This window comes from Arachis hypogaea, chromosome 20 (assembly GCF_003086295.3).
Source record: "Arachis hypogaea cultivar Tifrunner chromosome 20, arahy.Tifrunner.gnm2.J5K5, whole genome shotgun sequence".
Classification (NCBI taxonomy): domain Eukaryota; kingdom Viridiplantae; phylum Streptophyta; class Magnoliopsida; order Fabales; family Fabaceae; genus Arachis; species Arachis hypogaea.
In genome coordinates, this window is record NC_092055.1 from 39,912,570 (window position 1) to 39,922,489 (window position 9,920).

Below are 9,920 nucleotides of genomic sequence, written 5' to 3' on the forward strand. Positions count from 1 at the left end.
CCCTCTTTTCCACTTGTTGCACAGCACACTTGAATTCCTTGTTCTCAAGTTGAGATTCTTTAGCCATGAAAGCTTCGGGTGCCATTCGGTTTACCGCTCGGTCCAACTGACGCAGGGTTGCTTGAAATTAATCCATCGTTTCCTTGAAACGATCCCTTGACTCTTGTTCTACTCGGATATCATAAGTAGGATCATAAGACTCTTGGATTGATGGATATGGATGTGGTGTATATGGAGGTGGTAGTCCTTGGGAGTAACTGGGTTGGAATTTGGGTGGATCTATGTATGGCTCATATGGCTCATAGGGTGGTTGATATGGTAGATAAGACTTAGAATCATGTGATGGTGTTTGGTAGTAGGGGCCTTATGAGTATGGTGGTCCAGAGTTGTGTTGAGGAGGTGATTCATAAGCATATGGTGGGACTTGTTGATAACTACAAGGGGGTCCACCGTATCTATTGTCTTGGTATGCATCACAGAATGGTTGTTGGTTATAGCGTATTGGAGGGGGTTGTTGCCAAGAGGGTTGATCAAATCCTTGTTGCTCCTCCCATTTTTGATTCTTCCAACCTTGATGCCTATTTTCATTATAGTTTCTATTCCATACAACAACATTAGAACCAAACTTGAAACCATCGGGGTGAGAATTCATAGTAACTAATAAAAATTAAAAACAAAAACAAATAAACAAGCAAAGGAAAATAAAATAAAATAAAATAAAATAAGAGAAAATATTTGAAAAAGATTTTATTATTTTAAGATTAGAAAAGATAAGATAAGTTAGGTTAGAGAAGATAAGTTTTTAAATTAAAAGGTTTTGAAATTTAAATTTTCGAATTTTGAATTTTGAAAAAGTCAATAATAAAGATTTGAAAAATATTTAAATTTTGAAAAGGTTTGATTTTTAAAATTTTAAATTTAAATTTTCAATTTTGAATTTTGAATTTTGAAATTTAAAACTAAGATAAGATAAGAAAAAAATTTTAAAATAAAAATCTGAATTTTTTTTTAATAATTTTTGAAAAAATCAATTTAAAAGTAAATATTTACAATAACCAATAATAAGGCACACGTTTGCAATTCCCCGGCAACGGCGCCATTTTGACGATCGGATTTCCTATCGGTAAAGAAATTTTATAAGAATAATCGCGTTGTAGATATAGCTTCTAAATCAACAGAAAATCCTTTTGTACAAAAAATTGGTTGTCACAAGTAACAAAACCCAATAAAATTTATAACCGAAGTATTTAAACCTCGGGTCGTTGACGTTAGGATTTTTGCCAGTAAAGAATGTCATAAAAACAGTCGCGTTGTAGATATAGTCTCTAAACCGACAAAAATCCCTTCGTACAAATGTTTTGGTTGTCACAAGTAACAAACCCCTTTAAAAAATGTTAACCGAGTATTCAAACCTCGGGTCGTCTTCTCAAGGAATTGCAGGGAAGTATGTTCTTATTATTGGTTATGAGTTTGTAAATTGGGGTTTATTAGGAAGTAAGGTGGGAATATGTTATATGACAAGTAATATAAAATAATAATAATAAAAAAAAACTCTTGGCAAGGTATTAGAACTGGAGGTCCTATCCTTATCAATTGTGATGAAATTTGAATTTTAATCTCACTTTATTAACCTCTAACTATGAAGGTAGATCAAGTGGATTAATTAGCTTAATCCTCAAGTCCTAGTCAATTCCGATGGAAAGACTAGAGTTATTGGAGCAACTCCCAATTTCAATCACTGCTTTATTGACAGCTCAAGCGTTACCAATTACTTAACCAAAGCCAAATAGAAGAAAATATCTAAATTAAATAGCATCAATATAAATAAAGCAAAGCAAAATTAAATCTGAAAATTCCTCAAATTATATTAATAAAAGCAATCCAATCTAACATGAAAGATTTATGAATCAAATGGGAAACATAAGTAATTAACAAATAAAAGTATTAGAGTATCTAAAAGTAGAAGAGAAATAATAACTGAAGAACATTGAACCTGGGATTTAGAGGCACTCCTAAAACTAAGAGAAATCCTAAATCCTAATCCTAAGAGAGAGGAGAGAACCTCTTTCTCTAAAAACTACATCTACTCCTAAAATTATGAATGTGTGTGAGCCTCCCTATGAATGGATGCAGTCCCCCACTTTATAGCCTCTAATCTGTGTTTTCTGGGCCACAAACTGGGTCAGAAACAGTCCAGAATTCGCTGGTTTCGAATTTTGCCACGCTGGATTTCCGTCATTGCGACGCGGCCGCATGGATCACGCGGTCGCGTTGCCTAGCGTCAGAGAAACTATAACATATTATATATCAAATCGAAGCCCCGGACGTTAGCTTTCTAACGCAACTGAAACCGCGTCATTTGGATCTCTGTAGCTAAAGTTATAGCCGTTTGAGTGCAGAGAGGTCAGGCTGGACAGCTTAGCAATTTCTCCAACTTCTTGCATTCCTTCCACTTTTGCATGCTTTCTTCCCATCCTCCAAGCCATTCCTGCCTTATAATATCTAAAAACACTTAACACACATATCAAGGCATCTAATGGTAATAAGAGAGGATTAATAATAAGCAAATATAAGATCAAAGAAGCATGTTTTCAATCAAAGCACAAAATCAGGAAGGAGTTATAAAACCATGCAAATAGTATGAATAAGTGGGTAAAGAGTAGATAAAAATCACACAATTAAACACAATATAAACCATAAAATAGTAGTTTATCAACCTCCCCACACTTAAACAATAGCATGTCCTCGTGCTAAGCTCAAGAGAAGCTATAAAGATGAAGAGGAATGGTAGAAAGTATGAAATGCAATCCTATGAATGTAACTACATGCAAAATGTTTCTACCTACTTGGTTAAAAGTAAAAAAATCTTTTAAGAACAAATATGAATTGGAATTCACTAATTCAAATTACAAAATAGAGTACAAATAGACTTGCAAGAAGAAAATAGCTCATGAAAGCCGGGAACCAAGAATCGAGCATCAAACCCTCACTGGAAGTGTAGACACTCTAATCACTCATGTATTTAAGGTTTGATTCTCTCAATTCTCTACTAACCTTGCTTTCTAAGGCTTGCTCTTCATCTAACAATCAACATAAATTTAATGCACAAATACACAAATCAAGAGGTCTTTTAAGGGTTGTAATGGGATTAGTGTCAAGGTAGGATTGTATTTGGTCAAGTGGACTAAAATTTGAATCCTTAATTAACTTAAACTTTCCACCTAACTTTAGACAATCCATGTAATCACAATACAAATTTTAACTATCCATCAACCATGTTTTCCACATTATTCATGCATTCTAATTCTAAATACCGTACATATGCATTGCTTTCACCACTTACTTTGGGGCATTTTGTCCCCTTTCTCTTATTTGCACTTTTTCTTTTCTTTTTCTCTTTTTTTTTCTTTTTCTTTTATATATATATATTTTTTTTTTCTTTTTCTTTTGTTTTTCTCAATGCATATGATTAATTTATTGAATGCATGAACATGTCCCAAACATTTCTTTCACATTTTTATAAAGATATATAATACCCAATTCTTAAACCAAATATTTCCAAACCCACTTTTTCCACACTTAAATCATAAGCACTCTCACTAGTCTAAGCTAACCAAGGATTCAAATTAAGGACATTATTGTTTTTCACTTAGAGTTAATGATGTGCTAAATAAAAAGAACAAAGGGGTACAATAGGCTCAAAATTGGTTTGCAAGGGATAATGAAGGGTTAAGGCCATATGGGTATGTAAGCTCAGTGAAACAAAGGCCTCAATCATATAAGTGCATGCATACATCAAACCATAGAAATATAGAATTAAGCAAGACAAAGATCACAATTTTAGAGAGAAAAACACACACAAAAAAAATAAAATATTGGTTGATAAAATGCAACCAATTCAAATAGGCTCAAAATCTCACAGGTTTTGTGTGTTCGAGCTCTAAACCATGTTCCAATATAATATTTCTTCAAACAAGTGTAACAAAAAAAATTTTATTCAAATTAGTGAAATACTTTAAAAGGTTTCTTGAAAAAGAAAATATTACTTCAACCAGGTGGTAAAATATGCAAAAAAAATCAAACAAATATGCAATCAAACATGCAAATGCAACAATGAACAAACAAATAAAATAAAAATTTTGGTGTTGAGTCAGGAAATAACTAACCCATGGAGATCGGTATCGACCTCCCCACACTTATAGATTGCACCGTCCTTGGTGCATGCTGAAATGTGCAAGTGGATGGGGGTTGTGGTTTCTCCGCTGGGCTCTTTTTTTGTTCCTTTTCTTGTCGGCGGTTTGGGAGTAGCTTTCTCCTTTCCTTCCTTGGTGGCCATCCTGAAGAAGGGAAGAGAAAGTAAATTAAATTCAATAGATATATAGCAAGGAAGAGAATGGAAGAGTGGTGATGGATGCACATTAGGATGTAATTGACATTAACACATGCTCTCGAGTACATGTGAAAAGTCAGCAATGAAAAATAGCCAGTGCATCGAAAGATAAGTGGATGCAGGGTGTTTATTGGCATGCCGGAAAAGGGCATGAGTAGCATAGACCAAGCATTACTTGTAATAAATTACCATGTTTGTATTGACAATTATATTCAATTAAAATAGTAAAGGGAGTTTATAAAAAGCAAGCATTAAATAGTAGAATAACATAGAGAAGTGCATAATGCCATATGAGCTTTTTCACAAACACATAGCATGCATGGTGAAGAAGGTATAGAAAGTATTACAGTGAACATGCAAACAATCCTTTAAAGAAGATAATAATAATTGTCAAACATATAATGAGGAATAATGACTCAAATAAAATTCTAACACCAATGAAAATAATGCAATGAACGAAAGTATGCAAATAAATGAAATAAAATAGAATGGAAGTGAAAGAAAATAAGAAAGGAAGAAGAAAGAAATAAGAAAAGAGAAGAAAAATAAGGAGTAGGGAAGAAAAGATAAGAAAATTGGCTGATCTGGATATTCTGTGCGCCGCCTGTGACGCGGACGCGTGAGTGACGCGGTCGCGTGGTGCGTGATAAGGTCAGGTGACGCGGACGCGTGGGTCACACGATCGCGTGGCCTGTTTTGTGCGATTGGTGCGAGTGCAGCCTCGTGGTCGCGCAACTCTCTGTTCGAAACTCTTTTTGCCAAAATTCTGGGTGACGCGATCGCATGGGGCATGCAATCGCGTGAGTGGCCATCATGGGGATATGACACGGACGCGTGGGGCACACGTTCGTGTGGTGAGGCTTGGGCTACCAGCACGAGTCCAACCCAATTCCAGCTCAACTTTCGGCCATACACCCTTTTTACGCCGATTTCAGGTCACGCGGTCACGTGGGAGGCCATTATTCCCATATGACGCAGTCGCGTCAACGACGTGGTCGCGTGAGGCGATTTGTGCCATTGGCACGCCTCCAGCGCTGCTCCTGCGTAACTCTCTGTTCATATTAATATTGTCTCCCATCTCCTTGCGACGCGGACGCGTCGCTGATGCGGTCGCGTTGCGTGCCCGCTTTTTTTTTTTTTTTTGTAATCTGAAAAATGCAGAATGCAGTGTTAATATGAATGTGATGCAAATCTCCAAGTTCAATACAACAAAATAAAATAAAATTCAAAAACAAATAAAACTAAATAAAAATGAAAAAGGACGATCATACCATGGTGGGTTGTCTCCCACCTAGCACTTTTAGTTAAAGTCCTTAAGTTGGACATTTGATGAGCTTCCTGTTATGGTGGTTTATGCTTGAACTCATCCAGGAATCTCCACCAGTGTTTGTGATTCCAGTAACCTCCGGGGTCCCAAACTAGGCATGTAAAACCCTTGAGCAACTTCAAAAAGATTCTTAGGCTCCCGGGGTGTTGGATGTCAGAACAGATTCTAGGATCCCAAACCTTGCTTTTACACCCATTTTTGTCGGGATCTGTATTTTTCCAGCTGGGTGATAAGTAATTTAAATTCTCACTGCAGCTACCAAACAGCTTCCTAGACTCATTCAATTGAGCTCTACACCAACCGTTGCGTTTAAACTTGAAGCTTCCAACCATAATGAACCTTGCAGGACAATTCTTACCACTAGCCATCTTCCTTTTACTCTTAATGCCACAAAAAGCTCTAAGTTGACCATCCGTCTCCAGTAGCCCATATTCAAGTGGGATTAGAAAGCTATGGGATATGAATTTTACCCACTTGAATGTTGTGAAGGATGATGGCAACTTAGGAGGAAGGGTTTTTAATGAAATTGCAAGCTCCACTCTCTTGTGCTCTTCTCTGATAATTACCACCTCTTTGCAAGCTTCTTCAATTTTAACCTCTTCCTCTTGGTAGCTTTCTTCCAATTCAATCTTCTCTTCATTGCTTTCCAAGGGCATGGGAGGTTGTGCTTCTTCTTCTTGAATCTCCATCCCTTGATCAACCTCTTCCAAGTCTTTAACTATGATATGCTTTGGAGGTTGTACACCCTCCTCAGCATCAATTTCAACCGTCTTGGAAGGAGGCTCTATATCTTGACTTTCCCATGGAGGTTCTGCATCTCCTAAGTCTTCAACCACTTCTTCTTCTTGAACAATGACAGCTTCTTCTACTTGTTCTAGTATGAATTCATGCTCTGTCTTGTCCACTGGGGTTTCTGGTATCTCCTTTATGCTACGCTCTTCACTAGACTGTCCACATGGAGGTATGGCTGATCCTTGTCTATTTGAGCGCCTAGAAGCCCATTGAATTAATGCTTGCCCCAGTTGTTGAGTGGTTGCCTGAAATTGATCCACTGTTTCCTTGAAACGATCCTTTGTCTCTTGATGCACTCGGTTATCATAGGTAGGATCATAGTGCTCTTGGATTGATGGATATGGAGATGGCAGATATTGAGGTGGTGGTGGGATGGGGAGATCATTCTGTGATTGAAAAGGAAGTGCACTAGAGCTTGAGGGTTGATTGTTAAAGGTATTTGGTGGTCTGATTTGGGCGGCGAGAGCTCGTATAGTAGAGTTTAAATCGGTAAGTGCTCTCTCCATGGAGGTTTGGTGTGGATCTATGTATGGTTCATTTGGTTCATAAGGTGGTTGCTATGGTGGATGTGGGTTAGGGTCATATGGAGGTGAATGGCAGAAAGGGGCTTGTGTGTTTGGTGGTCCAAAATTATGTTGAGGAAAGGGTTTATAGGCATATGGTGGTGGTTGTTGATAGTCCATTGGAGGTGGTTGTTGCCATGAGGGTTGATCAAGTCCTTGTGGCTCCTCCCATCTTTGATTGTTCCAACCTTGATGCCTGTTCTCATTGTAATTTTTTCTTCCTGCAACATAATTGTAACCAGACTCATAGCCAAAGGGGTGAGAGTTCATAGTAAATAAAAATTAAAAATAAAAACAAATTGAAATTAAAAGGTTATTTAAATTTTTGAATTTGAAAATTAAATTTTGAAATTTGAATTTTTAAATTTTTTTGAAATTTGAAATTTTGAAATTTTGAATTTTGAATTTTTTTTTTTTTGAAATTTGATTTTTTGAAATAAGATAAGATAAGATAAAAAATTTTTAAAATAAAAATCTGAAAATTTTTTTTTTTCGAAAAAATTAATTAAAAATATTTTTGAATTTAATGAGGAAAGAGAAAAACAATAAAATGACACCCAAATTTCAAATTTTTAGATCAAAACGAAGAAAACAACTAAGAACAGCTTGAAGGTCAAGATGAATGCGAAGAACAACTTGAAGATCAAGATGAACACTAAGAACAAATTTTTGAAAAATTTTGTAATAACTAAATAAAAACCAATAACCTCTTAATTTATGAAAAAGCAAAAATAAAAACAAAAATAAAAATAAATAAACAAGCAAAAATAAAAAAATATTTACAATAACCAATAATAAGGCACACGTTTGCAATTCCCCGACAACGGCGCCATTTTGACGTTAGGATTTTTGCCAGTAAAGAATGTCATAAAAACAGTCGCGTTGTAGATATAGTCTCTAAACTGACAAAAATACCTTCGTACAAACGTTTTGGTTGTCACAAGTAACAAACCCCTTTAAAAATTGTTAACCGAGTATTCAAATCTCGGGTCGTCTTCTCAAGGAATTGCAGGGAAGTATGTTCTTATTATTGGTTATTTGTTTGTAAATTGGGGTTTATTAGGAAGTAAGGTGGGAATATGTTATATGACAAGTAATATAAAATAATAATAATAAAAATAAACTCTTGACAAGGTATTAGAACTGGAGGTCCTATCCTTATCAATTGTGATGAAATTTGGATTTTAATCTCACTTTATTAACCTCTAACTATGAAGGTAGATCAAGTGGATTAATTAGCTTAATCCTCAGGTCCTAGTCAATTCCGATGGAAAGACTAGAGTTATTGGAGCAACTCCCAATTTCAATCACTGCTTTATTGACAGCTCAAGCGTTACCAATTACTTAACCAAAGCCAAAAGAAAGAAAATATCTAAATTAAATAGCATCAATATAAATAAAGCAAAGCAAAATTAAATCTGAAAATTCCTCAAATTATATTAATAAAAGCAATCCAATCTAACATGAAAGATTTATGAATCAAATGGGCAACATAAGTAATTAACAAATAAAAATATTAGAGTATCTAAAAGTAGAAGAGAAATAATAACTTAAGAACATTGAACCTGGGATTTAGAGGCACTCCTAAAACTAAGAGAAATCCTAAATCCTAATCATAAGAGAGAGGAGAGAACCTCTCTCTCTAAAAACTACATCTACTCCTAAAATTGTGAATGTGTGTGAGCCTCCCTATGAATGGATGTAGTCTCCCACTTTATAGCCTCTAATATGTGTTTTCTGGGCCCCAAACTGGGTCAGAAACAGTCCAGAATTCGCTGGTTTCGAATTTTGCCACGCTGGATTTCTGTCATTGCGACGCGGCCGCATGGATCACGCGATCGCGTCACCTAGCGTCAGGGAAACTATAACATATTATATATCAAATCGAAGTTCCGGACGTTAGCTTTCCAACGCAACTGGAACCACGTCATTTGGACCTCTGTAGCTAAAGATATAGCCGTTTGAGTGCAGAGAGGTCAGGCTGGACAGCTTAGCAATTTCTCCAACTTCTTGCATTCCTTCCACTTTTGCTTGCTTTCTTCCCATCCTCCAAGCCATTCCTGCCTTATAATATCTGAAAACACTTAACACACATATCAAGGCATCTTATGGTAATAAGAGAAGATTAATAATAAGCAAATATAAGATCAAAGAAGCATGTTTTCAATCAAAGCACAAAATCAGGAAGGAGTTATAAAACCATGTAAATAGTATGAATAAGTCGGTAAAGAGTAGATAAAAACCACACAATTAAACACAATATAAACCATAAAATAGTGGTTTATCAGTCGTCTTCTCAAGGAATTGCAGGAAAGTATGATTTATTATTGGTTATGGAAAAGGTAGAATTTTGGGTTTTTGAAATAAGGAACAAGTAATTTAAATGACAGGAAAATAAATTAATAATAATAAAAGCTCTTGGCAAGGTATAAGAATTGAAATTTCTATCCTAGTTATCCTTATCAGGTGTGATGAGAATTGGATTTTGCTCCCACTTTGTTAACCTCTAACTATGAAGGTAAGTTAAGTGGATGAATCAATTTGATTCCTCAGGTCCTAGTCAATTCCAAAGAAAAGACTAGAGTTATTGGAATTCAAATCAATCAGCAAAGATATCCTGTACCAGCCCAGACCACCCGCTAGCACGATATTGTCCGCTTTGGCACACACGGCCTCACGGTTTTGCCTTTGACAATAGGGATGATAGCCGAAGCCCCCCACACTCACTCGTCAAAACGCGTCATGCTAGGGAGAGGTATCCACACCCTTATAAGGCATGCTTTGTTCCCTTCTCCAACTGATGTGGGCCTTACAATCCACCCCCCTAAGGGAGTCCAGCGCCCTCGTT